Genomic DNA, 27763 nt, shown 5'->3' on the forward strand with positions numbered 1-27763 from the left:
AGGTAGAGCTTTGGTGTGGTGGGGGGCATTTTGTGACCCAACAGACCACCATGGCCAGTCACTTACAGATTGCAGCCTTAAGTGTCATTATGTACCTGCAACTCAAAAAGTTTGATAGAGCTGTGCGCTTGATAACAAGCTAACTCTTTAACCATTGGTTAAAATCATGGAGCCAATGCTTCTTCTAGTTGCCTGTATGTGAGGGTTGATAGGGGATGAGTGTATTCTGTGTTGTGGGTGTGGGTTGATCCAAATTTTGAAGAAACTTCCAAGATGTTTTCTCTGTAACCCTCTAACTGCTGAGCCATGTTATCCCCTGTGCTGAGCTGTTTTTCAGTTTTTAGATGCTGCTTACAAAAACTCAGCAGATTCAAACTATACGATTATTTTATGTGTATATCATGACATGTAAGAAACGTGCAACAAAAATTGTGGAACAAAAATGCATGTTTATAAACGTTTTAATATGAACAATAAATGAAAAAGCAGGAGCGGTCTCCACATATTCTTTGTAGCAATTTATTCATATACTGAAGTAACAAACAAATAGTGTGCACAGGCAGGCAGCAAAGGGAACTGACGCATTTTGCGCATGCTTACATGCACTTCCTCAGAGATCACCTGTTTACCTTATGGAGCCCTTTAAAAAGGCAGCCTAAGTTACTCATTAATGACATATTTGCAACAGTGAACTCATGTTGAGCGCATACACGATACATTAAGACTATTTGATAACTAGTTTAAGTTATCAATTCATCAGATACACAAATAAAAAAATATGTACATTCAATTAAATGAACTAATTATTTACAAAAAGTAAAACTAACTAAAAAATAAAAAAAAATCATACTCATATATGGATACATTTTAAAATTAGACATATGCCTATTAAAGGGATCTGAAAACCCAAATATTTTCTTTATGATTCAGATAGAGCATGTAACTTTAAGCAACATTCTAATTTACTCCTATTATCAATTTTTCTTCGTTCTCTTGGTATCTTTATTTCAAACAGCAGGTATCTTTATTTCAAACAGCAGGAATGTAAGCTTAGGAGCTGGCCTATTTTTGGTTCAGTGTCTGGGTAGCACTTGCTGATTGGTCGCTAAATGTTTTCAAATTATGATAGCAAGAAAACAAAGAAAAAATTATAATAGGAGTAATTTAGAAAGTTACTTAAACTTGCTGCTGTATCTGAATCATGAAAGAAAAAAAATTGGTTTTCATATCCCTTTAAGCTTGGAATACTGTATACTATTTTGATAACTTTTGCATATTAACATCAAAGCAGTAGTTGCATCCAAACCGCATGAGCAGTCATATTCAGAATTTTACACTTTAATCAGCTTTACATAAACCTCACATTGTAACCTTGGCACTCCAGATGTTTCAGAACTACATTTCCCATGATGTTTAGGCACTCTGAAGACCAGTCAAGCATCATGGGAAATGTACTTCTGAAACATCTGGAGTGCCAAGGTTTTCCATCACTGATCTATAACAAGCTGATATTGCATCCATTCCATTTCACTGACAACATCTATAGGATTGTTAGCTTGTATTTGACTTGAATAATGTCAACAACAGAACTTTAATATTTTTTATAAAATTGTAATAAACAATGTTATAAAGAATATTGAGTATATGTTATGATTCCCCATATATCCTCATATAAATAAGGGCCTTTCAGGATAGTTATGTAACTTTGATTTGCACATAGGGGCTCCCATAAGCCTCTATTAAAATAAATAGACATTTATTCACACCAGATGATCACTATAACCACAGTGATCACCTGGCTGTTAAAACTTATATAGGGGCTTTAACAAAATGGGTCTTGGGGGTCTAGGCCTTTTTGATTGCCTGTTATAAGAGCATATATGTGTTAAGTGCCCTCAAAATGTATTTTTATTTATTTATTTTAAGGTTTTAACTTTAACCCCCAAGACACACAGCATTTTAAAGAACAGGGGAATAAGTGGCACTTGGGGGTTTCTAGGGTTTAAGGGAGCTGAGATGAAGGGGTTTGAATACCAACCAATCCATCTAGCTCCCTTAAAGGGGCAGTATACTACAGAATTGTTATTGTTTAACACGATAGATAATCCCTTTATTAACCTTTCCCGAGTTTTACATAATCAACATGGTTATATTAATATACTGTTTACCTCTGTGATTACCTTGTATGTAAGCTTCTGCTTATTTCAGTCTTGTTTTTTTTAACCAATCAGTGCTGGTGCATAAATAACTCCACAGGAGTGAGCACGTGGTTATCTATATGGTACACATGAAATAGTGCTGTGTAACTGAAAAACTGTCAAAATGTACTGAGATAAGAGGTGGCCTTCAAGGTCTTAGAAATTAGCATATGAGCCTACCTAGGGTTAGCTTTCAACAAAGAATACCATGAGTACAAAGCAAATTTGATTATTAAAGTAAATTGGAAAGTTGTTTAAAATGCTTTCTGAATCATGAAAGTTTATTTTTGACTAGATTGTCCCTTTAAGCCCTGCAGGAGGGGCCACGATGAGCTCCAAATGACCCTCCTTCCTGAATGACAACACGTGGTCATTATCCCCGCTAAATACTCTGTATGGATAGCGATTATGTATTGTCATTCGTGCTTAAGGGGTTAATGGCACGTATAAAAAGAAATTTTTTTGTGCATAACATACAGAGATCCATACTGGAGAAAAGTACTGCCAAGAGCTGGCTCTATCTGGTACAATTTTTTGATAAACATCTGTTAACTCAAGGTAGAGAATTCAGTAGGAATCTTGCAGGGCCTGTTTGATTATTGGCAAATTGTTTAATCATAAGGTCAAAGGAAATGTACCAATCTTCACAAAGGATTGCACAATGTGTTAAGTTTCCCGTCTTAAGGAGTTTTTCAGGTATAAGTGACTGTGTATCCTGTATGTATGATACCACAATGCAACTCTATTAGTCATGGCTTGCAGGAAAGATGGAAGAATTATTATTAACATCTTGACAATGCCAGTAGAGCCATTTAGGCAGGGAATAACTTCAGTGCTTTTGCCTGATGGACAGGAAAGGATAGAAGGGTGAAGAGTGCAAGGCTGCAACAATGTTGCAGTCTTGTGGGTGTTACTGGCTTACCTTTTATAAGGACCTAGCAGCAGGCTTCAGGGCTCTTCTCCATTTGTTCTTGGGTGAGCTGCTTCACCTATCCTCATTCTTCTGAGTTCTAGATGGTCGTTTGAATTATACGGCTTCCTTAGGGTTGCTCTCACCTATCATGGCGGGTATAGGGTTATTCGAGCTAGTCCATGTAAGATCATGGAATTTTAACTCCCCATGATTGTTAGCCGGTTTCAGGGCCTGGTGACGGCAAGGCACCTTTAAGGGTTGGAGTATTTTTATTACACTTTAGCTGCAGGAGGTCATGGCCTATTTCCATCGCAATAAAGAGGTTGAGGTGGCGTAAAGGTCGAAGTGAAAGAGAGGGAGGGGCAGAATGATCCAGGTTGTCATTGAAGTGCCTCCAGGTTGTCATTGAAGTGCCCCCTTATTTTGTATGAAAGCTCCTGATAACCTCATTGCGTTTGTCTTGGGAGGAATGTCCTCCATTGCAGCTCCCATGGCCATTGACCTCTAGTAGGGTTGAGGAGTTATAGGGTTCTTGCCACCAAGAAGTGTTTAGTTGTTTTTTTGTATTGAAATGTTTAATAAACGTAACCAGTACATATTAAGTAGTTTTGTGTTATTTTTTGTGTTATTGGGTTATGGTTAAATTATTTTTATACTCTGGCAGCGACCTACTAGGCCTTTAAACAATTATGAAATATTACTGTGTTGCACAGTATTTTACCACCGTGAACAATATTTTTAAGATTCAAGAATTCAATGTAGACAATAAAGTATATATACAGAAATAAAATCCCTATGGTGAAATGTCTTCTAAATGTGTTGAAATCTAATCAAATTAAATTATTGTTTAACCCCTTTTTGCCAGTTTATGTTCTAAATGGCTCAGACCGTTGTGGCATCTTTGCTCAGTATTGGTTTCACCAAAAATAATCTCACTCTTGTTAAAGGGATATTAAACAGTGCTACAGATATGTTAAATAAAAAAGAAACAGATTTTGTAAAGAACAGCAAGCAACTTACTTGTTTTCTTGCACAATTAGCACTTAGAAATTCTCAGTCTAGCGGCAGCCCCTTCCCCCATTGTGATGAGCGAAGAATCTTTTTTATTTTATTTCTATAGAAACAAGTATACAACATAATACTTTACATATGATATAAGTCAGCATACAGGTACAGTTGTATACAATTTAAAGAAAACAATATACAATAAAACAGTGCAATTTGACCATTTACTCTGTTGTATCAAAGGTCTCAGTTATACCTTGGTGAGCTAATGTCTCTTACATCTCTTAAAGTCTACAAGGCCGCAGCAGTTTGCGTATATGGAAACAGTTGAATTCCCTGTATGTCCATAACAACCCAAAATCCATTTTAGAAGAGAAACGGTACAGGTAACTTAGGGTGTGATGTTATAATATAAATTTACAAAGAGGGTGTTTTAAACGTATTCATTAAATACTCTTCCCAAGCAGATTTTATCTGGATATATATATATACTGATACATCGAAATTTAAAAAAATAATATTCCTCTGTATCAGGTAATTGAGCTGAGAATTTTTTAAACTTAAGTTTTATTCTTTCAGTTCTGAGCATTAGCATATCTGACTCCATGTTATTGTCAGGGTTTTTTCCCCTGCTTTGTTTGCCATGTGCTGCTGACAGCCATTTTACTCATTTCTCTTGCTGATTCTGGTGCATAGTGTGTGATGCTGCTCATTTCCTGCACGCCCTTTTATGGCCAGACTGGTGTACATCATCAATGTGAGACAGGTTGCAGTCTCAGAATTGTGATGTCATCACTTATTATTTAAAGGGCCTCTGTTCAGTATGCTTTGCCCTTGCATTATCTCAGACCTCTTTGTGAGTTCCAGTTCCTGTGTATTACCTGGCTGCCTGATGTCCCTCCTGGTTCCTGATCCCTGGCTTGTTCCTGACTCTGCTGTGCTCCTTGTTCCTGATTCCGGCTCGTCTGACTACTCGCTTTGGCTCCTGACTCGGCTCGTCTGACTACCAGATCTGGTTTTGACTCCTGGCTTGTTATTTGACTTGTGGACTTTTTATTATTTTTTGCTATTAATATAGGTGTGATTATTTTTTCACTTCTCATCTCAGTCTGATTCCTGGCACCCTGACATCACGCAAGGGCCATGAATCCTGATGGTGCTAATAATCCACCTCTACCTACCATCATATCCAGGATGGATGAACAGGATCACCACTAGGATCAATTTGCACTAGCCCTGCAAACCCTGTTGACTTGCACTGCACATTTGGACCAAAGTGTCCCGCAAGTTATGGCTGTTCCTGTTTCCGCTGCTGCACCTAGTCCTACCAGGAACATGTCCGGTTCTGCACCTCTACCTCAGCGATATGGAGGTGATCCTATTCAGTGCAGAGGGTTTTTGAACCAGGTGGGAATTTACTTTGAGATGTTACCTCAGGCGTTTCCCTCTGACAGAGCTAAGGTGGGATTTCTCATCTCGTTACTCTCTGACACAGCTCTTGCCTGGGCTAATCCCTTGTGGGAGACTAATAAACCTGTGATTTCAAATTACCCTGAATTTGTGGCCTCCTTTCGAAGGGTATTTGATGTTCCGGCTCTGCTACTAATCGACTCATGTCCATTCAGCAAGGTACAAGATCTGTTGCTCAGTATGCCATTAAGTTCCGTACGCTTGCCGCTGAGGTAGGTTGGAACAATGTAGCCCTTATTGCCGCTTTCTTTCATGGGCTCTCTGATGCGATTAAAGACGAAGTTGCTGCCAGAGATTTACCAGAGGATCTTGAGGCATTGGTGTCTTTTTTTAATCCTAATTGACATCAGACTTAAAGAGAGGCCCTCTTTCAAGGAGCGCTTGCGGAAGCCTCCTGTTCCGTTGTCTCCTACGTGTTCGTACCCACCCATGCCTCCCTCTCCTCCCATGCCTCCTGGTCCCGAGTAACCAGGTACTGCTGAGCCAATGCAGTTGGGATTCACGCGTTTCTCCATGGCAGAGAAGGCCTTTAGGAGGAGGGAGGGGCTCTGACTCTATTGTGGGTTACAGGGCCACTTTTTGAAGTCTTGTCCTACACGGCCGGAAAAACGCTCACACCTAAGGTCCTGTCAGGGGCAGACCTTGGGTGATTTATCCTCATCCCCGGAACCGCTGGAAACCTTTGATCATGGTTGTCCTTTCCTGGGTGGACTCCTGCATAGTCATCTAGGCTCTTGTTGACTCCAGTGCTGCGGGCTATTTCATTGACAGTTCATTTGTATGAAAGCACTCCATTCCTGCTTTGCCTCGGTCTGTTCCGCTTCCTATTGAGGCCATTGATGGCAGGCCCCTTCAGCCCGCACTTGTTACTCACGAAACCTCTCCGTTATCCTCCAGTTCCAGGTGGTAAATTATCTGCATTTTCCAGTTGTTCTGGGTTATCCCTGGCTCCAAAAGCACAATCCCAGTCTCGACTGGCGCAGGTCCGAAATTTTGTTGTGGTCTCCGCAATGTATTTCCACTTGTCTTCGCAAACCAGTTAAAGTCTTGTGCACTTCTTCGGTATCTCAATTGCCAGAGGAGTACCGAGAGTTCCTAGACGTTTTTGGCAAGGTGCGTGCCGGTACGTTGTCTCCTCACCGGTCTTACGATTGTGCCATAGACTTGCAACCCAGAGCCATTCTTCCTCGGGGCCGGGTGTACCCTCTGTCTGTTGCGGAGAATTGTGATATGGAGGAGTATGTTGCTGATGCTCTGTCGCGGGGCATCATCCGCAAATCCTGCTCTCCTGCAGGGGCTGGCTTCTTGTTTGTGAAGAAAAGGGTGGCGAGTTAAGACCATGCATCGATTATAGGGGTCTTAATCGTCTTACCATTAAGAATGCTTACCCTATTCCGCTCATTATGGAACTCTTTGACCGCCTCAAGGGAGCTACGGTCTTTTCTAAACTTGATTTGCGAAGAATGTGTACAATCTCGTTAGGATTAAGGAGGGCCACGAATGGAAAACAGCATTTAACACCAGGAGCGGGCATTTTGAATATCTTGTTATGCCCTTTGGCCTATGTAATGCTCCTGATGTTTTCCAGGAATTTATTAATGATGTCCTATTAGATATGTTGCAACAGTGTGTTGTGGAGTATTTAGACAACATCCTCATACACTCACCCACACTTGAGGCTCATCGTTCTGATGTTACACAGGTTCTTCAGAGACTACGTGAGAACGGCCTGTTTTATAAACTCGAGAAATGTGAGTTCCATCAGACTCAAGTAACCTTCCTAGGTTATGTTATCTCCGTTGCAGGGTTCTCCATGGATCCTGACAAGTTGTCTGCAGTTCTGCAGTGGCATCGCCCAGTTGGTCTTCAGTCTATTCAACATTTTTTGGGGTTCGCTAATAAGGATTTATAAGTGATTTTTCTCCACGGATAAATGGAGTAGAATGGCAAGAAATAATAAAAATAAAAAAAACGCTTAATAAATATTCTCTATTTGTGTTCACAACATTACTATTTAAAGATAAAAAATATATTAAGGAAAATAGTTATTTTAAATAAAATAAGGATTTTAATTATGTGTTTAATCGTTAAACATGAGAGAAGCACATAATTAGTTGCACTTAGCACACAGTAGTGCAAAAGTGGGGAAAACAGGATTTGAACACAATATTGCAAGGACCCCATGTAGTTCAGTTTGCATACTGCTCTAAGCAATCACTGCGTATCAGACAAACTGCAGGGTAGTTATTCACACAATTTGAGCTACAGCCTTTGGAGTGAATAAAACAATTATTACTTTCAGAGGTAATTTAACGCAAAAGTAGGATAGATAAATAAACAAATAAATAATGAAATAATAAATATTGCAATTATCTTATAATTTAATTGATTAATGGGAGTTAAATCATAGGTTTGAATTAAGGTTACACTAACATATGTTGTGCAGGGATTACAAGAGAGGAGAGAGAGATAAGAGAGAGAAGAGAGAGAGAAGAGAGAGAGAGAGAGAGAGAGAGAGGAGAGAGAGAAGAGAGATTTTTTTTTCGTCTTTTTACCAAATAATGAACCTTCATGTTTAAAGATGGAGGTTTACTGTTTATCAAACTGAAACTAAACACTGAAACCAAAAAGCTATTTTTAAAGAACCAGAGAGTGCCCTCAAGTTACATACTTGTTATATATACACACCAAACATCCCAACCTGCAAAAACGAATTTCAGGGAGGTGTCTTTACCCGCTACTGCGCCGTCACCCCCCCCCCTCCCTCCCAGTTATATATTGGACACCTTGAAACCCTAAATAAGATAGAGACTTATCATTAAAGTAGTTTCCCACTAAAGTCACATTTTAAAAAAAGTAGCTTTATTGCACAACCACATACAACAAACCTATTTTCCAGTGATCGTACGCTTGTTTAAATGCTTAAACATTTTAGAATACGAAGTTTAATTACGTGCAGTAAATAAGGTAGTATTTGGGTTTTATTTTATTAAAATCAGTGGCTTTTTGGTTACTGATGCATGCTTTGAGGGTTCTATAATGTCCCAGCAACTAAAGGCATTCCTTAAAGAAGCATTTTTCCAGATTTGGGCCACATTGGATCATGGTACTTGGAATTTCAGGGAGATTGCATTCCATTTGCTGGCATCAGGGAGCTGCTATTACAATCAGGGTGACTCCTTGAACTTCAGGGAGAGTTGGGATGTCTGACACACTGAGATACAAACAAGGGTGACACAGGCCCTTTGTATTTTCCCTAGACACATACAAAACACAGAAATGAACTGCACTCTCAAACTGGACTGGGTACACATCCCATGACCCTGCCAAGTTCACAGCCCTGGGTGCTCACCAGAACTCATAGACAGCTGCACAGATTTCAGGGACTCAAGCAGTTAACCCCAGCCAAGTATGGGTAGAAAGCCCATAGGGAAAACTACAAAACAAACGTATTAACACAACACATATAAAGCCTGTCTCTCTCTTGCAAGCACACAGCTAGATTTTGTTTTTCAAGGAGATCTTGTATGTAATGTTTTAATGCCTCAGCACAGTTTACGTCTCACATTAAGCAAGATACATACTTTGACTGTGTTGGTATAAAGAGGAATATAATCCAGACACCAATGCAGTCATAAAATATCTTTTTTTATATTATTTAAATAGACAAAGGGGCCTACCAAGGTAGAAGTGCCTAGGGCCCACAAGATCCTGTATGGTTGGGAGTAGGGTTGCACCCAGCCGGTATTTTACTGACATGGCTGGTATTTTTAATGTTCAGGTCAAAGTTAAAAAAACAGATTAAATATAGAAATTAAGATGCTATCATGGTCAAACTTCCTCTAAGTGTATTGGAATCTAATTATAAACAAATGATCATTTAAAATCAGTCATAGCAGCATAAGTTTCTGATTTATGCTGTATAAATATTAATGCAAATTTATGCTAATTAGCCTGGCTGGTATTTTTTCACAGAAAAGGTGGCAACCCTGGGTGGGATTTCTGCCCTCTTTCTTGCCCGCAGTTCCCTATTGAAGGGCAAATGTGCCAATTTCTGAGGACTGTCATGTTTCTACTCACAAACCCCCCCTAAGGCTCTGCCCCACCCACTTATGTTACACCTCTGCCCCACCTACAAAACTGCAGCTGTCCTGTTTCGTCCCATAGAGGCCCCACCCACAAAAACTCCAGTGGGACACAACTTACTAGTTCCCCCTTTCCCTTAAAGGGATATGAAACCTAAAGCTTTTCTTTTGTGATTCAGACAGAGCATATAATTTAAAAAAAAGTTTCCAATTTACTTAAATGATCAAATTTGCTTTGTTCCTATGGTATTATGTGTTGAAGAGATACCTAGGTAGGCATCTGGAGCACTAAATGGCAGGAAATAGTGCAGCCATCTAGTGCTCTTGCAAATGGATAACATTCTTGCAAAACTGCTGCCATATAGTGCTCCAGAAATGGACTGGCTCCTAAGCATATGTCCATGCATTTCAACAAAAGATACCAAGAGAATGAAGAACATTTGATAATAAAACTAAATTCGAAAGTTGAATAAAATCGCATGCTCTATCTGAATCATGAAAGAAAAATTTGGGGTTTCATATCCCTTTAAAGGTACATAAAACACAACATTTTTCTTTCACGATTCAGACAAAACATACAATTTTAAACAACTTTCCAATTTACTTCCGTTATCACATTTTCTTCAGTTTATTGTTATCCTTTGTTGAAAAGCAGTAAGGTCAGAAGCGTGCACGTGTCTGCAGCACTATACGGCAGTTTTGCAAGAATGTTATACATTAGCAAGAGCACTAGATGGCAGCACTATTCACGTCATACTGAATGCAGATTGCAAATTAATTAGTTTCATATTATTTTGATTAAAGCGACATAAAACCCAACATTTTTCTTTTGTGCTTAAAATAGAATAGTGCATGCAATTTTAAATAACTTTCTAATATACTATTAACAAATATGTTTCATTCTCTTGGTATTTTTTTGTTGAAAGAGCAGAAATGCTGTACTGGGAGCTAACTAAAGACATTGAGTGATATTTAATGTTTACTGGTAACCAAGGAAGTACAATTATTATTTTCTATGTTACTGGCAGCCAAGGAAGTACAATTATTATTTTCTATGTTACTGGCAGCCAAGGGGTAAAATGACTGATATTAGTTGTGAAAAATATACTTGGCAGGATCAAGATTGGGGTCTAAGGTAGAGCTTTGGTGTGGTGGGGGGCATTTTGTGACCCAACAGACCACCATGGCCAGTCACTTACAGATTGCAGCCTTAAGTGTCATTATGTACCTGCAACTCAAAAAGTTTGATAGAGCTGTGCGCTTGATAACAAGCTAACTCTTTAACCATTGGTTAAAATCATGGAGCCAATGCTTCTTCTAGTTGCCTGTATGTGAGGGTTGATAGGGGATGAGTGTATTCTGTGTTGTGGGTGTGGGTTGATCCAAATTTTGAAGAAACTTCCAAGATGTTTTCTCTGTAACCCTCTAACTGCTGAGCCATGTTATCCCCTGTGCTGAGCTGTTTTTCAGTTTTTAGATGCTGCTTACAAAAACTCAGCAGATTCAAACTATACGATTATTTTATGTGTATATCATGACATGTAAGAAACGTGCAACAAAAATTGTGGAACAAAAATGCATGTTTATAAACGTTTTAATATGAACAATAAATGAAAAAGCAGGAGCGGTCTCCACATATTCTTTGTAGCAATTTATTCATATACTGAAGTAACAAACAAATAGTGTGCACAGGCAGGCAGCAAAGGGAACTGACGCATTTTGCGCATGCTTACATGCACTTCCTCAGAGATCACCTGTTTACCTTATGGAGCCCTTTAAAAAGGCAGCCTAAGTTACTCATTAATGACATATTTGCAACAGTGAACTCATGTTGAGCGCATACACGATACATTAAGACTATTTGATAACTAGTTTAAGTTATCAATTCATCAGATACACAAATAAAAAAATATGTACATTCAATTAAATGAACTAATTATTTACAAAAAGTAAAACTAACTAAAAAATAAAAAAAAATCATACTCATATATGGATACATTTTAAAATTAGACATATGCCTATTAAAGGGATCTGAAAACCCAAATATTTTCTTTATGATTCAGATAGAGCATGTAACTTTAAGCAACATTCTAATTTACTCCTATTATCAATTTTTCTTCGTTCTCTTGGTATCTTTATTTCAAACAGCAGGTATCTTTATTTCAAACAGCAGGAATGTAAGCTTAGGAGCTGGCCTATTTTTGGTTCAGTGTCTGGGTAGCACTTGCTGATTGGTCGCTAAATGTTTTCAAATTATGATAGCAAGAAAACAAAGAAAAAATTATAATAGGAGTAATTTAGAAAGTTACTTAAACTTGCTGCTGTATCTGAATCATGAAAGAAAAAAAATTGGTTTTCATATCCCTTTAAGCTTGGAATACTGTATACTATTTTGATAACTTTTGCATATTAACATCAAAGCAGTAGTTGCATCCAAACCGCATGAGCAGTCATATTCAGAATTTTACACTTTAATCAGCTTTACATAAACCTCACATTGTAACCTTGGCACTCCAGATGTTTCAGAACTACATTTCCCATGATGTTTAGGCACTCTGAAGACCAGTCAAGCATCATGGGAAATGTACTTCTGAAACATCTGGAGTGCCAAGGTTTTCCATCACTGATCTATAACAAGCTGATATTGCATCCATTCCATTTCACTGACAACATCTATAGGATTGTTAGCTTGTATTTGACTTGAATAATGTCAACAACAGAACTTTAATATTTTTTATAAAATTGTAATAAACAATGTTATAAAGAATATTGAGTATATGTTATGATTCCCCATATATCCTCATATAAATAAGGGCCTTTCAGGATAGTTATGTAACTTTGATTTGCACATAGGGGCTCCCATAAGCCTCTATTAAAATAAATAGACATTTATTCACACCAGATGATCACTATAACCACAGTGATCACCTGGCTGTTAAAACTTATATAGGGGCTTTAACAAAATGGGTCTTGGGGGTCTAGGCCTTTTTGATTGCCTGTTATAAGAGCATATATGTGTTAAGTGCCCTCAAAATGTATTTTTATTTATTTATTTTAAGGTTTTAACTTTAACCCCCAAGACACACAGCATTTTAAAGAACAGGGGAATAAGTGGCACTTGGGGGTTTCTAGGGTTTAAGGGAGCTGAGATGAAGGGGTTTGAATACCAACCAATCCATCTAGCTCCCTTAAAGGGGCAGTATACTACAGAATTGTTATTGTTTAACACGATAGATAATCCCTTTATTAACCTTTCCCGAGTTTTACATAATCAACATGGTTATATTAATATACTGTTTACCTCTGTGATTACCTTGTATGTAAGCTTCTGCTTATTTCAGTCTTGTTTTTTTTAACCAATCAGTGCTGGTGCATAAATAACTCCACAGGAGTGAGCACGTGGTTATCTATATGGTACACATGAAATAGTGCTGTGTAACTGAAAAACTGTCAAAATGTACTGAGATAAGAGGTGGCCTTCAAGGTCTTAGAAATTAGCATATGAGCCTACCTAGGGTTAGCTTTCAACAAAGAATACCATGAGTACAAAGCAAATTTGATTATTAAAGTAAATTGGAAAGTTGTTTAAAATGCTTTCTGAATCATGAAAGTTTATTTTTGACTAGATTGTCCCTTTAAGCCCTGCAGGAGGGGCCACGATGAGCTCCAAATGACCCTCCTTCCTGAATGACAACACGTGGTCATTATCCCCGCTAAATACTCTGTATGGATAGCGATTATGTATTGTCATTCGTGCTTAAGGGGTTAATGGCACGTATAAAAAGAAATTTTTTTGTGCATAACATACAGAGATCCATACTGGAGAAAAGTACTGCCAAGAGCTGGCTCTATCTGGTACAATTTTTTGATAAACATCTGTTAACTCAAGGTAGAGAATTCAGTAGGAATCTTGCAGGGCCTGTTTGATTATTGGCAAATTGTTTAATCATAAGGTCAAAGGAAATGTACCAATCTTCACAAAGGATTGCACAATGTGTTAAGTTTCCCGTCTTAAGGAGTTTTTCAGGTATAAGTGACTGTGTATCCTGTATGTATGATACCACAATGCAACTCTATTAGTCATGGCTTGCAGGAAAGATGGAAGAATTATTATTAACATCTTGACAATGCCAGTAGAGCCATTTAGGCAGGGAATAACTTCAGTGCTTTTGCCTGATGGACAGGAAAGGATAGAAGGGTGAAGAGTGCAAGGCTGCAACAATGTTGCAGTCTTGTGGGTGTTACTGGCTTACCTTTTATAAGGACCTAGCAGCAGGCTTCAGGGCTCTTCTCCATTTGTTCTTGGGTGAGCTGCTTCACCTATCCTCATTCTTCTGAGTTCTAGATGGTCGTTTGAATTATACGGCTTCCTTAGGGTTGCTCTCACCTATCATGGCGGGTATAGGGTTATTCGAGCTAGTCCATGTAAGATCATGGAATTTTAACTCCCCATGATTGTTAGCCGGTTTCAGGGCCTGGTGACGGCAAGGCACCTTTAAGGGTTGGAGTATTTTTATTACACTTTAGCTGCAGGAGGTCATGGCCTATTTCCATCGCAATAAAGAGGTTGAGGTGGCGTAAAGGTCGAAGTGAAAGAGAGGGAGGGGCAGAATGATCCAGGTTGTCATTGAAGTGCCTCCAGGTTGTCATTGAAGTGCCCCCTTATTTTGTATGAAAGCTCCTGATAACCTCATTGCGTTTGTCTTGGGAGGAATGTCCTCCATTGCAGCTCCCATGGCCATTGACCTCTAGTAGGGTTGAGGAGTTATAGGGTTCTTGCCACCAAGAAGTGTTTAGTTGTTTTTTTGTATTGAAATGTTTAATAAACGTAACCAGTACATATTAAGTAGTTTTGTGTTATTTTTTGTGTTATTGGGTTATGGTTAAATTATTTTTATACTCTGGCAGCGACCTACTAGGCCTTTAAACAATTATGAAATATTACTGTGTTGCACAGTATTTTACCACCGTGAACAATATTTTTAAGATTCAAGAATTCAATGTAGACAATAAAGTATATATACAGAAATAAAATCCCTATGGTGAAATGTCTTCTAAATGTGTTGAAATCTAATCAAATTAAATTATTGTTTAACCCCTTTTTGCCAGTTTATGTTCTAAATGGCTCAGACCGTTGTGGCATCTTTGCTCAGTATTGGTTTCACCAAAAATAATCTCACTCTTGTTAAAGGGATATTAAACAGTGCTACAGATATGTTAAATAAAAAAGAAACAGATTTTGTAAAGAACAGCAAGCAACTTACTTGTTTTCTTGCACAATTAGCACTTAGAAATTCTCAGTCTAGCGGCAGCCCCTTCCCCCATTGTGATGAGCGAAGAATCTTTTTTATTTTATTTCTATAGAAACAAGTATACAACATAATACTTTACATATGATATAAGTCAGCATACAGGTACAGTTGTATACAATTTAAAGAAAACAATATACAATAAAACAGTGCAATTTGACCATTTACTCTGTTGTATCAAAGGTCTCAGTTATACCTTGGTGAGCTAATGTCTCTTACATCTCTTAAAGTCTACAAGGCCGCAGCAGTTTGCGTATATGGAAACAGTTGAATTCCCTGTATGTCCATAACAACCCAAAATCCATTTTAGAAGAGAAACGGTACAGGTAACTTAGGGTGTGATGTTATAATATAAATTTACAAAGAGGGTGTTTTAAACGTATTCATTAAATACTCTTCCCAAGCAGATTTTATCTGGATATATATATATACTGATACATCGAAATTTAAAAAAATAATATTCCTCTGTATCAGGTAATTGAGCTGAGAATTTTTTAAACTTAAGTTTTATTCTTTCAGTTCTGAGCATTAGCATATCTGACTCCATGTTATTGTCAGGGTTTTTTCCCCTGCTTTGTTTGCCATGTGCTGCTGACAGCCATTTTACTCATTTCTCTTGCTGATTCTGGTGCATAGTGTGTGATGCTGCTCATTTCCTGCACGCCCTTTTATGGCCAGACTGGTGTACATCATCAATGTGAGACAGGTTGCAGTCTCAGAATTGTGATGTCATCACTTATTATTTAAAGGGCCTCTGTTCAGTATGCTTTGCCCTTGCATTATCTCAGACCTCTTTGTGAGTTCCAGTTCCTGTGTATTACCTGGCTGCCTGATGTCCCTCCTGGTTCCTGATCCCTGGCTTGTTCCTGACTCTGCTGTGCTCCTTGTTCCTGATTCCGGCTCGTCTGACTACTCGCTTTGGCTCCTGACTCGGCTCGTCTGACTACCAGATCTGGTTTTGACTCCTGGCTTGTTATTTGACTTGTGGACTTTTTATTATTTTTTGCTATTAATATAGGTGTGATTATTTTTTCACTTCTCATCTCAGTCTGATTCCTGGCACCCTGACATCACGCAAGGGCCATGAATCCTGATGGTGCTAATAATCCACCTCTACCTACCATCATATCCAGGATGGATGAACAGGATCACCACTAGGATCAATTTGCACTAGCCCTGCAAACCCTGTTGACTTGCACTGCACATTTGGACCAAAGTGTCCCGCAAGTTATGGCTGTTCCTGTTTCCGCTGCTGCACCTAGTCCTACCAGGAACATGTCCGGTTCTGCACCTCTACCTCAGCGATATGGAGGTGATCCTATTCAGTGCAGAGGGTTTTTGAACCAGGTGGGAATTTACTTTGAGATGTTACCTCAGGCGTTTCCCTCTGACAGAGCTAAGGTGGGATTTCTCATCTCGTTACTCTCTGACACAGCTCTTGCCTGGGCTAATCCCTTGTGGGAGACTAATAAACCTGTGATTTCAAATTACCCTGAATTTGTGGCCTCCTTTCGAAGGGTATTTGATGTTCCGGCTCTGCTACTAATCGACTCATGTCCATTCAGCAAGGTACAAGATCTGTTGCTCAGTATGCCATTAAGTTCCGTACGCTTGCCGCTGAGGTAGGTTGGAACAATGTAGCCCTTATTGCCGCTTTCTTTCATGGGCTCTCTGATGCGATTAAAGACGAAGTTGCTGCCAGAGATTTACCAGAGGATCTTGAGGCATTGGTGTCTTTTTTTAATCCTAATTGACATCAGACTTAAAGAGAGGCCCTCTTTCAAGGAGCGCTTGCGGAAGCCTCCTGTTCCGTTGTCTCCTACGTGTTCGTACCCACCCATGCCTCCCTCTCCTCCCATGCCTCCTGGTCCCGAGTAACCAGGTACTGCTGAGCCAATGCAGTTGGGATTCACGCGTTTCTCCATGGCAGAGAAGGCCTTTAGGAGGAGGGAGGGGCTCTGACTCTATTGTGGGTTACAGGGCCACTTTTTGAAGTCTTGTCCTACACGGCCGGAAAAACGCTCACACCTAAGGTCCTGTCAGGGGCAGACCTTGGGTGATTTATCCTCATCCCCGGAACCGCTGGAAACCTTTGATCATGGTTGTCCTTTCCTGGGTGGACTCCTGCATAGTCATCTAGGCTCTTGTTGACTCCAGTGCTGCGGGCTATTTCATTGACAGTTCATTTGTATGAAAGCACTCCATTCCTGCTTTGCCTCGGTCTGTTCCGCTTCCTATTGAGGCCATTGATGGCAGGCCCCTTCAGCCCGCACTTGTTACTCACGAAACCTCTCCGTTATCCTCCAGTTCCAGGTGGTAAATTATCTGCATTTTCCAGTTGTTCTGGGTTATCCCTGGCTCCAAAAGCACAATCCCAGTCTCGACTGGCGCAGGTCCGAAATTTTGTTGTGGTCTCCGCAATGTATTTCCACTTGTCTTCGCAAACCAGTTAAAGTCTTGTGCACTTCTTCGGTATCTCAATTGCCAGAGGAGTACCGAGAGTTCCTAGACGTTTTTGGCAAGGTGCGTGCCGGTACGTTGTCTCCTCACCGGTCTTACGATTGTGCCATAGACTTGCAACCCAGAGCCATTCTTCCTCGGGGCCGGGTGTACCCTCTGTCTGTTGCGGAGAATTGTGATATGGAGGAGTATGTTGCTGATGCTCTGTCGCGGGGCATCATCCGCAAATCCTGCTCTCCTGCAGGGGCTGGCTTCTTGTTTGTGAAGAAAAGGGTGGCGAGTTAAGACCATGCATCGATTATAGGGGTCTTAATCGTCTTACCATTAAGAATGCTTACCCTATTCCGCTCATTATGGAACTCTTTGACCGCCTCAAGGGAGCTACGGTCTTTTCTAAACTTGATTTGCGAAGAATGTGTACAATCTCGTTAGGATTAAGGAGGGCCACGAATGGAAAACAGCATTTAACACCAGGAGCGGGCATTTTGAATATCTTGTTATGCTTTTTGGCCTATGTAATGCTCCTGATGTTTTCCAGGAATTTATTAATGATGTCCTATTAGATATGTTGCAACAGTGTGTTGTGGAGTATTTAGACAACATCCTCATACACTCACCCACACTTGAGGCTCATCGTTCTGATGTTACACAGGTTCTTCAGAGACTACGTGAGAACGGCCTGTTTTATAAACTCGAGAAATGTGAGTTCCATCAGACTCAAGTAACCTTCCTAGGTTATGTTATCTCCGTTGCAGGGTTCTCCATGGATCCTGACAAGTTGTCTGCAGTTCTGCAGTGGCATCGCCCAGTTGGTCTTCAGTCTATTCAACATTTTTTGGGGTTCGCTAATAAGGATTTATAAGTGATTTTTCTCCACGGATAAATGGAGTAGAATGGCAAGAAATAATAAAAATAAAAAAAACGCTTAATAAATATTCTCTATTTGTGTTCACAACATTACTATTTAAAGATAAAAAATATATTAAGGAAAATAGTTATTTTAAATAAAATAAGGATTTTAATTATGTGTTTAATCGTTAAACATGAGAGAAGCACATCATTAGTTGCACTTAGCACACAGTAGTGCAAAAGTGGGGAAAACAGGATTTGAACACAATATTGCAAGGACCCCATGTAGTTCAGTTTGCATACTGCTCTAAGCAATCACTGCGTATCAGACAAACTGCAGGGTAGTTATTCACACAATTTGAGCTACAGCCTTTGGAGTGAATAAAACAATTATTACTTTCAGAGGTAATTTAACGCAAAAGTAGGATAGATAAATAAACAAATAAATAATGAAATAATAAATATTGCAATTATCTTATAATTTAATTGATTAATGGGAGTTAAATCATAGGTTTGAATTAAGGTTACACTAACATATGTTGTGCAGGGATTACAAGAGAGGAGAGAGAGATAAGAGAGAGAAGAGAGAGAGAAGAGAGAGAGAGAGAGAGAGAGGAGAGAGAGAAGAGAGATTTTTTTTTCGTCTTTTTACCAAATAATGAACCTTCATGTTTAAAGATGGAGGTTTACTGTTTATCAAACTGAAACTAAACACTGAAACCAAAAAGCTATTTTTAAAGAACCAGAGAGTGCCCTCAAGTTACATACTTGTTATATATACACACCAAACATCCCAACCTGCAAAAACGAATTTCAGGGAGGTGTCTTTACCCGCTACTGCGCCGTCACCCCCCCCCTCCCTCCCAGTTATATATTGGACACCTTGAAACCCTAAATAAGATAGAGACTTATCATTAAAGTAGTTTCCCACTAAAGTCACATTTTAAAAAAAGTAGCTTTATTGCACAACCACATACAACAAACCTATTTTCCAGTGATCGTACGCTTGTTGAATGCTTAAACATTTTAGAATACGAAGTTTAATTACGTGCAGTAAATAAGGTAGTATTTGGGTTTTATTTTATTAAAATCAGTGGCTTTTTGGTTACTGATGCATGCTTTGAGGGTTCTATAATGTCCCAGCAACTAAAGGCATTCCTTAAAGAAGCATTTTTCCAGATTTGGGCCACATTGGATCATGGTACTTGGAATTTCAGGGAGATTGCATTCCATTTGCTGGCATCAGGGAGCTGCTATTACAATCAGGGTGACTCCTTGAACTTCAGGGAGAGTTGGGATGTCTGACACACTGAGATACAAACAAGGGTGACACAGGCCCTTTGTATTTTCCCTAGACACATACAAAACACAGAAATGAACTGCACTCTCAAACTGGACTGGGTACACATCCCATGACCCTGCCAAGTTCACAGCCCTGGGTGCTCACCAGAACTCATAGACAGCTGCACAGATTTCAGGGACTCAAGCAGTTAACCCCAGCCAAGTATGGGTAGAAAGCCCATAGGGAAAACTACAAAACAAACGTATTAACACAACACATATAAAGCCTGTCTCTCTCTTGCAAGCACACAGCTAGATTTTGTTTTTCAAGGAGATCTTGTATGTAATGTTTTAATGCCTCAGCACAGTTTACGTCTCACATTAAGCAAGATACATACTTTGACTGTGTTGGTATAAAGAGGAATATAATCCAGACACCAATGCAGTCATAAAATATCTTTTTTTATATTATTTAAATAGACAAAGGGGCCTACCAAGGTAGAAGTGCCTAGGGCCCACAAGATCCTGTATGGTTGGGAGTAGGGTTGCACCCAGCCGGTATTTTACTGACATGGCTGGTATTTTTAATGTTCAGGTCAAAGTTAAAAAAACAGATTAAATATAGAAATTAAGATGCTATCATGGTCAAACTTCCTCTAAGTGTATTGGAATCTAATTATAAACAAATGATCATTTAAAATCAGTCATAGCAGCATAAGTTTCTGATTTATGCTGTATAAATATTAATGCAAATTTATGCTAATTAGCCTGGCTGGTATTTTTTCACAGAAAAGGTGGCAACCCTGGGTGGGATTTCTGCCCTCTTTCTTGCCCGCAGTTCCCTATTGAAGGGCAAATGTGCCAATTTCTGAGGACTGTCATGTTTCTACTCACAAACCCCCCCTAAGGCTCTGCCCCACCCACTTATGTTACACCTCTGCCCCACCTACAAAACTGCAGCTGTCCTGTTTCGTCCCATAGAGGCCCCACCCACAAAAACTCCAGTGGGACACAACTTACTAGTTCCCCCTTTCCCTTAAAGGGATATGAAACCTAAAGCTTTTCTTTTGTGATTCAGACAGAGCATATAATTTAAAAAAAAGTTTCCAATTTACTTAAATGATCAAATTTGCTTTGTTCCTATGGTATTATGTGTTGAAGAGATACCTAGGTAGGCATCTGGAGCACTAAATGGCAGGAAATAGTGCAGCCATCTAGTGCTCTTGCAAATGGATAACATTCTTGCAAAACTGCTGCCATATAGTGCTCCAGAAATGGACTGGCTCCTAAGCATATGTCCATGCATTTCAACAAAAGATACCAAGAGAATGAAGAACATTTGATAATAAAACTAAATTCGAAAGTTGAATAAAATCGCATGCTCTATCTGAATCATGAAAGAAAAATTTGGGGTTTCATATCCCTTTAAAGGTACATAAAACACAACATTTTTCTTTCACGATTCAGACAAAACATACAATTTTAAACAACTTTCCAATTTACTTCCGTTATCACATTTTCTTCAGTTTATTGTTATCCTTTGTTGAAAAGCAGTAAGGTCAGAAGCGTGCACGTGTCTGCAGCACTATACGGCAGTTTTGCAAGAATGTTATACATTAGCAAGAGCACTAGATGGCAGCACTATTCACGTCATACTGAATGCAGATTGCAAATTAATTAGTTTCATATTATTTTGATTAAAGCGACATAAAACCCAACATTTTTCTTTTGTGCTTAAAATAGAATAGTGCATGCAATTTTAAATAACTTTCTAATATACTATTAACAAATATGTTTCATTCTCTTGGTATTTTTTTGTTGAAAGAGCAGAAATGCTGTACTGGGAGCTAACTAAAGACATTGAGTGATATTTAATGTTTACTGGTAACCAAGGAAGTACAATTATTATTTTCTATGTTACTGGCAGCCAAGGAAGTACAATTATTATTTTCTATGTTACTGGCAGCCAAGGGGTAAAATGACTGATATTAGTTGTGAAAAATATACTTGGCAGGATCAAGATTGGGGTCTAAGGTAGAGCTTTGGTGTGGTGGGGGGCATTTTGTGACCCAACAGACCACCATGGCCAGTCACTTACAGATTGCAGCCTTAAGTGTCATTATGTACCTGCAACTCAAAAAGTTTGATAGAGCTGTGCGCTTGATAACAAGCTAACTCTTTAACCATTGGTTAAAATCATGGAGCCAATGCTTCTTCTAGTTGCCTGTATGTGAGGGTTGATAGGGGATGAGTGTATTCTGTGTTGTGGGTGTGGGTTGATCCAAATTTTGAAGAAACTTCCAAGATGTTTTCTCTGTAACCCTCTAACTGCTGAGCCATGTTATCCCCTGTGCTGAGCTGTTTTTCAGTTTTTAGATGCTGCTTACAAAAACTCAGCAGATTCAAACTATACGATTATTTTATGTGTATATCATGACATGTAAGAAACGTGCAACAAAAATTGTGGAACAAAAATGCATGTTTATAAACGTTTTAATATGAACAATAAATGAAAAAGCAGGAGCGGTCTCCACATATTCTTTGTAGCAATTTATTCATATACTGAAGTAACAAACAAATAGTGTGCACAGGCAGGCAGCAAAGGGAACTGACGCATTTTGCGCATGCTTACATGCACTTCCTCAGAGATCACCTGTTTACCTTATGGAGCCCTTTAAAAAGGCAGCCTAAGTTACTCATTAATGACATATTTGCAACAGTGAACTCATGTTGAGCGCATACACGATACATTAAGACTATTTGATAACTAGTTTAAGTTATCAATTCATCAGATACACAAATAAAAAAATATGTACATTCAATTAAATGAACTAATTATTTACAAAAAGTAAAACTAACTAAAAAATAAAAAAAAATCATACTCATATATGGATACATTTTAAAATTAGACATATGCCTATTAAAGGGATCTGAAAACCCAAATATTTTCTTTATGATTCAGATAGAGCATGTAACTTTAAGCAACATTCTAATTTACTCCTATTATCAATTTTTCTTCGTTCTCTTGGTATCTTTATTTCAAACAGCAGGTATCTTTATTTCAAACAGCAGGAATGTAAGCTTAGGAGCTGGCCTATTTTTGGTTCAGTGTCTGGGTAGCACTTGCTGATTGGTCGCTAAATGTTTTCAAATTATGATAGCAAGAAAACAAAGAAAAAATTATAATAGGAGTAATTTAGAAAGTTACTTAAACTTGCTGCTGTATCTGAATCATGAAAGAAAAAAAATTGGTTTTCATATCCCTTTAAGCTTGGAATACTGTATACTATTTTGATAACTTTTGCATATTAACATCAAAGCAGTAGTTGCATCCAAACCGCATGAGCAGTCATATTCAGAATTTTACACTTTAATCAGCTTTACATAAACCTCACATTGTAACCTTGGCACTCCAGATGTTTCAGAACTACATTTCCCATGATGTTTAGGCACTCTGAAGACCAGTCAAGCATCATGGGAAATGTACTTCTGAAACATCTGGAGTGCCAAGGTTTTCCATCACTGATCTATAACAAGCTGATATTGCATCCATTCCATTTCACTGACAACATCTATAGGATTGTTAGCTTGTATTTGACTTGAATAATGTCAACAACAGAACTTTAATATTTTTTATAAAATTGTAATAAACAATGTTATAAAGAATATTGAGTATATGTTATGATTCCCCATATATCCTCATATAAATAAGGGCCTTTCAGGATAGTTATGTAACTTTGATTTGCACATAGGGGCTCCCATAAGCCTCTATTAAAATAAATAGACATTTATTCACACCAGATGATCACTATAACCACAGTGATCACCTGGCTGTTAAAACTTATATAGGGGCTTTAACAAAATGGGTCTTGGGGGTCTAGGCCTTTTTGATTGCCTGTTATAAGAGCATATATGTGTTAAGTGCCCTCAAAATGTATTTTTATTTATTTATTTTAAGGTTTTAACTTTAACCCCCAAGACACACAGCATTTTAAAGAACAGGGGAATAAGTGGCACTTGGGGGTTTCTAGGGTTTAAGGGAGCTGAGATGAAGGGGTTTGAATACCAACCAATCCATCTAGCTCCCTTAAAGGGGCAGTATACTACAGAATTGTTATTGTTTAACACGATAGATAATCCCTTTATTAACCTTTCCCGAGTTTTACATAATCAACATGGTTATATTAATATACTGTTTACCTCTGTGATTACCTTGTATGTAAGCTTCTGCTTATTTCAGTCTTGTTTTTTTTAACCAATCAGTGCTGGTGCATAAATAACTCCACAGGAGTGAGCACGTGGTTATCTATATGGTACACATGAAATAGTGCTGTGTAACTGAAAAACTGTCAAAATGTACTGAGATAAGAGGTGGCCTTCAAGGTCTTAGAAATTAGCATATGAGCCTACCTAGGGTTAGCTTTCAACAAAGAATACCATGAGTACAAAGCAAATTTGATTATTAAAGTAAATTGGAAAGTTGTTTAAAATGCTTTCTGAATCATGAAAGTTTATTTTTGACTAGATTGTCCCTTTAAGCCCTGCAGGAGGGGCCACGATGAGCTCCAAATGACCCTCCTTCCTGAATGACAACACGTGGTCATTATCCCCGCTAAATACTCTGTATGGATAGCGATTATGTATTGTCATTCGTGCTTAAGGGGTTAATGGCACGTATAAAAAGAAATTTTTTTGTGCATAACATACAGAGATCCATACTGGAGAAAAGTACTGCCAAGAGCTGGCTCTATCTGGTACAATTTTTTGATAAACATCTGTTAACTCAAGGTAGAGAATTCAGTAGGAATCTTGCAGGGCCTGTTTGATTATTGGCAAATTGTTTAATCATAAGGTCAAAGGAAATGTACCAATCTTCACAAAGGATTGCACAATGTGTTAAGTTTCCCGTCTTAAGGAGTTTTTCAGGTATAAGTGACTGTGTATCCTGTATGTATGATACCACAATGCAACTTTATTAGTCATGGCTTGCAGGAAAGATGGAAGAATTATTATTAACATCTTGACAATGCCAGTAGAGCCATTTAGGCAGGGAATAACTTCAGTGCTTTTGCCTGATGGACAGGAAAGGATAGAAGGGTGAAGAGTGCAAGGCTGCAACAATGTTGCAGTCTTGTGGGTGTTACTGGCTTACCTTTTATAAGGACCTAGCAGCAGGCTTCAGGGCTCTTCTCCATTTGTTCTTGGGTGAGCTGCTTCACCTATCCTCATTCTTCTGAGTTCTAGATGGTCGTTTGAATTATACGGCTTCCTTAGGGTTGCTCTCACCTATCATGGCGGGTATAGGGTTATTCGAGCTAGTCCATGTAAGATCATGGAATTTTAACTCCCCATGATTGTTAGCCGGTTTCAGGGCCTGGTGACGGCAAGGCACCTTTAAGGGTTGGAGTATTTTTATTACACTTTAGCTGCAGGAGGTCATGGCCTATTTCCATCGCAATAAAGAGGTTGAGGTGGCGTAAAGGTCGAAGTGAAAGAGAGGGAGGGGCAGAATGATCCAGGTTGTCATTGAAGTGCCTCCAGGTTGTCATTGAAGTGCCCCCTTATTTTGTATGAAAGCTCCTGATAACCTCATTGCGTTTGTCTTGGGAGGAATGTCCTCCATTGCAGCTCCCATGGCCATTGACCTCTAGTAGGGTTGAGGAGTTATAGGGTTCTTGCCACCAAGAAGTGTTTAGTTGTTTTTTTGTATTGAAATGTTTAATAAACGTAACCAGTACATATTAAGTAGTTTTGTGTTATTTTTTGTGTTATTGGGTTATGGTTAAATTATTTTTATACTCTGGCAGCGACCTACTAGGCCTTTAAACAATTATGAAATATTACTGTGTTGCACAGTATTTTACCACCGTGAACAATATTTTTAAGATTCAAGAATTCAATGTAGACAATAAAGTATATATACAGAAATAAAATCCCTATGGTGAAATGTCTTCTAAATGTGTTGAAATCTAATCAAATTAAATTATTGTTTAACCCCTTTTTGCCAGTTTATGTTCTAAATGGCTCAGACCGTTGTGGCATCTTTGCTCAGTATTGGTTTCACCAAAAATAATCTCACTCTTGTTAAAGGGATATTAAACAGTGCTACAGATATGTTAAATAAAAAAGAAACAGATTTTGTAAAGAACAGCAAGCAACTTACTTGTTTTCTTGCACAATTAGCACTTAGAAATTCTCAGTCTAGCGGCAGCCCCTTCCCCCATTGTGATGAGCGAAGAATCTTTTTTATTTTATTTCTATAGAAACAAGTATACAACATAATACTTTACATATGATATAAGTCAGCATACAGGTACAGTTGTATACAATTTAAAGAAAACAATATACAATAAAACAGTGCAATTTGACCATTTACTCTGTTGTATCAAAGGTCTCAGTTATACCTTGGTGAGCTAATGTCTCTTACATCTCTTAAAGTCTACAAGGCCGCAGCAGTTTGCGTATATGGAAACAGTTGAATTCCCTGTATGTCCATAACAACCCAAAATCCATTTTAGAAGAGAAACGGTACAGGTAACTTAGGGTGTGATGTTATAATATAAATTTACAAAGAGGGTGTTTTAAACGTATTCATTAAATACTCTTCCCAAGCAGATTTTATCTGGATATATATATATACTGATACATCGAAATTTAAAAAAATAATATTCCTCTGTATCAGGTAATTGAGCTGAGAATTTTTTAAACTTAAGTTTTATTCTTTCAGTTCTGAGCATTAGCATATCTGACTCCATGTTATTGTCAGGGTTTTTTCCCCTGCTTTGTTTGCCATGTGCTGCTGACAGCCATTTTACTCATTTCTCTTGCTGATTCTGGTGCATAGTGTGTGATGCTGCTCATTTCCTGCACGCCCTTTTATGGCCAGACTGGTGTACATCATCAATGTGAGACAGGTTGCAGTCTCAGAATTGTGATGTCATCACTTATTATTTAAAGGGCCTCTGTTCAGTATGCTTTGCCCTTGCATTATCTCAGACCTCTTTGTGAGTTCCAGTTCCTGTGTATTACCTGGCTGCCTGATGTCCCTCCTGGTTCCTGATCCCTGGCTTGTTCCTGACTCTGCTGTGCTCCTTGTTCCTGATTCCGGCTCGTCTGACTACTCGCTTTGGCTCCTGACTCGGCTCGTCTGACTACCAGATCTGGTTTTGACTCCTGGCTTGTTATTTGACTTGTGGACTTTTTATTATTTTTTGCTATTAATATAGGTGTGATTATTTTTTCACTTCTCATCTCAGTCTGATTCCTGGCACCCTGACATCACGCAAGGGCCATGAATCCTGATGGTGCTAATAATCCACCTCTACCTACCATCATATCCAGGATGGATGAACAGGATCACCACTAGGATCAATTTGCACTAGCCCTGCAAACCCTGTTGACTTGCACTGCACATTTGGACCAAAGTGTCCCGCAAGTTATGGCTGTTCCTGTTTCCGCTGCTGCACCTAGTCCTACCAGGAACATGTCCGGTTCTGCACCTCTACCTCAGCGATATGGAGGTGATCCTATTCAGTGCAGAGGGTTTTTGAACCAGGTGGGAATTTACTTTGAGATGTTACCTCAGGCGTTTCCCTCTGACAGAGCTAAGGTGGGATTTCTCATCTCGTTACTCTCTGACACAGCTCTTGCCTGGGCTAATCCCTTGTGGGAGACTAATAAACCTGTGATTTCAAATTACCCTGAATTTGTGGCCTCCTTTCGAAGGGTATTTGATGTTCCGGCTCTGCTACTAATCGACTCATGTCCATTCAGCAAGGTACAAGATCTGTTGCTCAGTATGCCATTAAGTTCCGTACGCTTGCCGCTGAGGTAGGTTGGAACAATGTAGCCCTTATTGCCGCTTTCTTTCATGGGCTCTCTGATGCGATTAAAGACGAAGTTGCTGCCAGAGATTTACCAGAGGATCTTGAGGCATTGGTGTCTTTTTTTAATCCTAATTGACATCAGACTTAAAGAGAGGCCCTCTTTCAAGGAGCGCTTGCGGAAGCCTCCTGTTCCGTTGTCTCCTACGTGTTCGTACCCACCCATGCCTCCCTCTCCTCCCATGCCTCCTGGTCCCGAGTAACCAGGTACTGCTGAGCCAATGCAGTTGGGATTCACGCGTTTCTCCATGGCAGAGAAGGCCTTTAGGAGGAGGGAGGGGCTCTGACTCTATTGTGGGTTACAGGGCCA

This window comes from Bombina bombina, chromosome 3 (genome assembly GCF_027579735.1).
Source record: "Bombina bombina isolate aBomBom1 chromosome 3, aBomBom1.pri, whole genome shotgun sequence".
Lineage (NCBI taxonomy): Eukaryota > Metazoa > Chordata > Amphibia > Anura > Bombinatoridae > Bombina > Bombina bombina.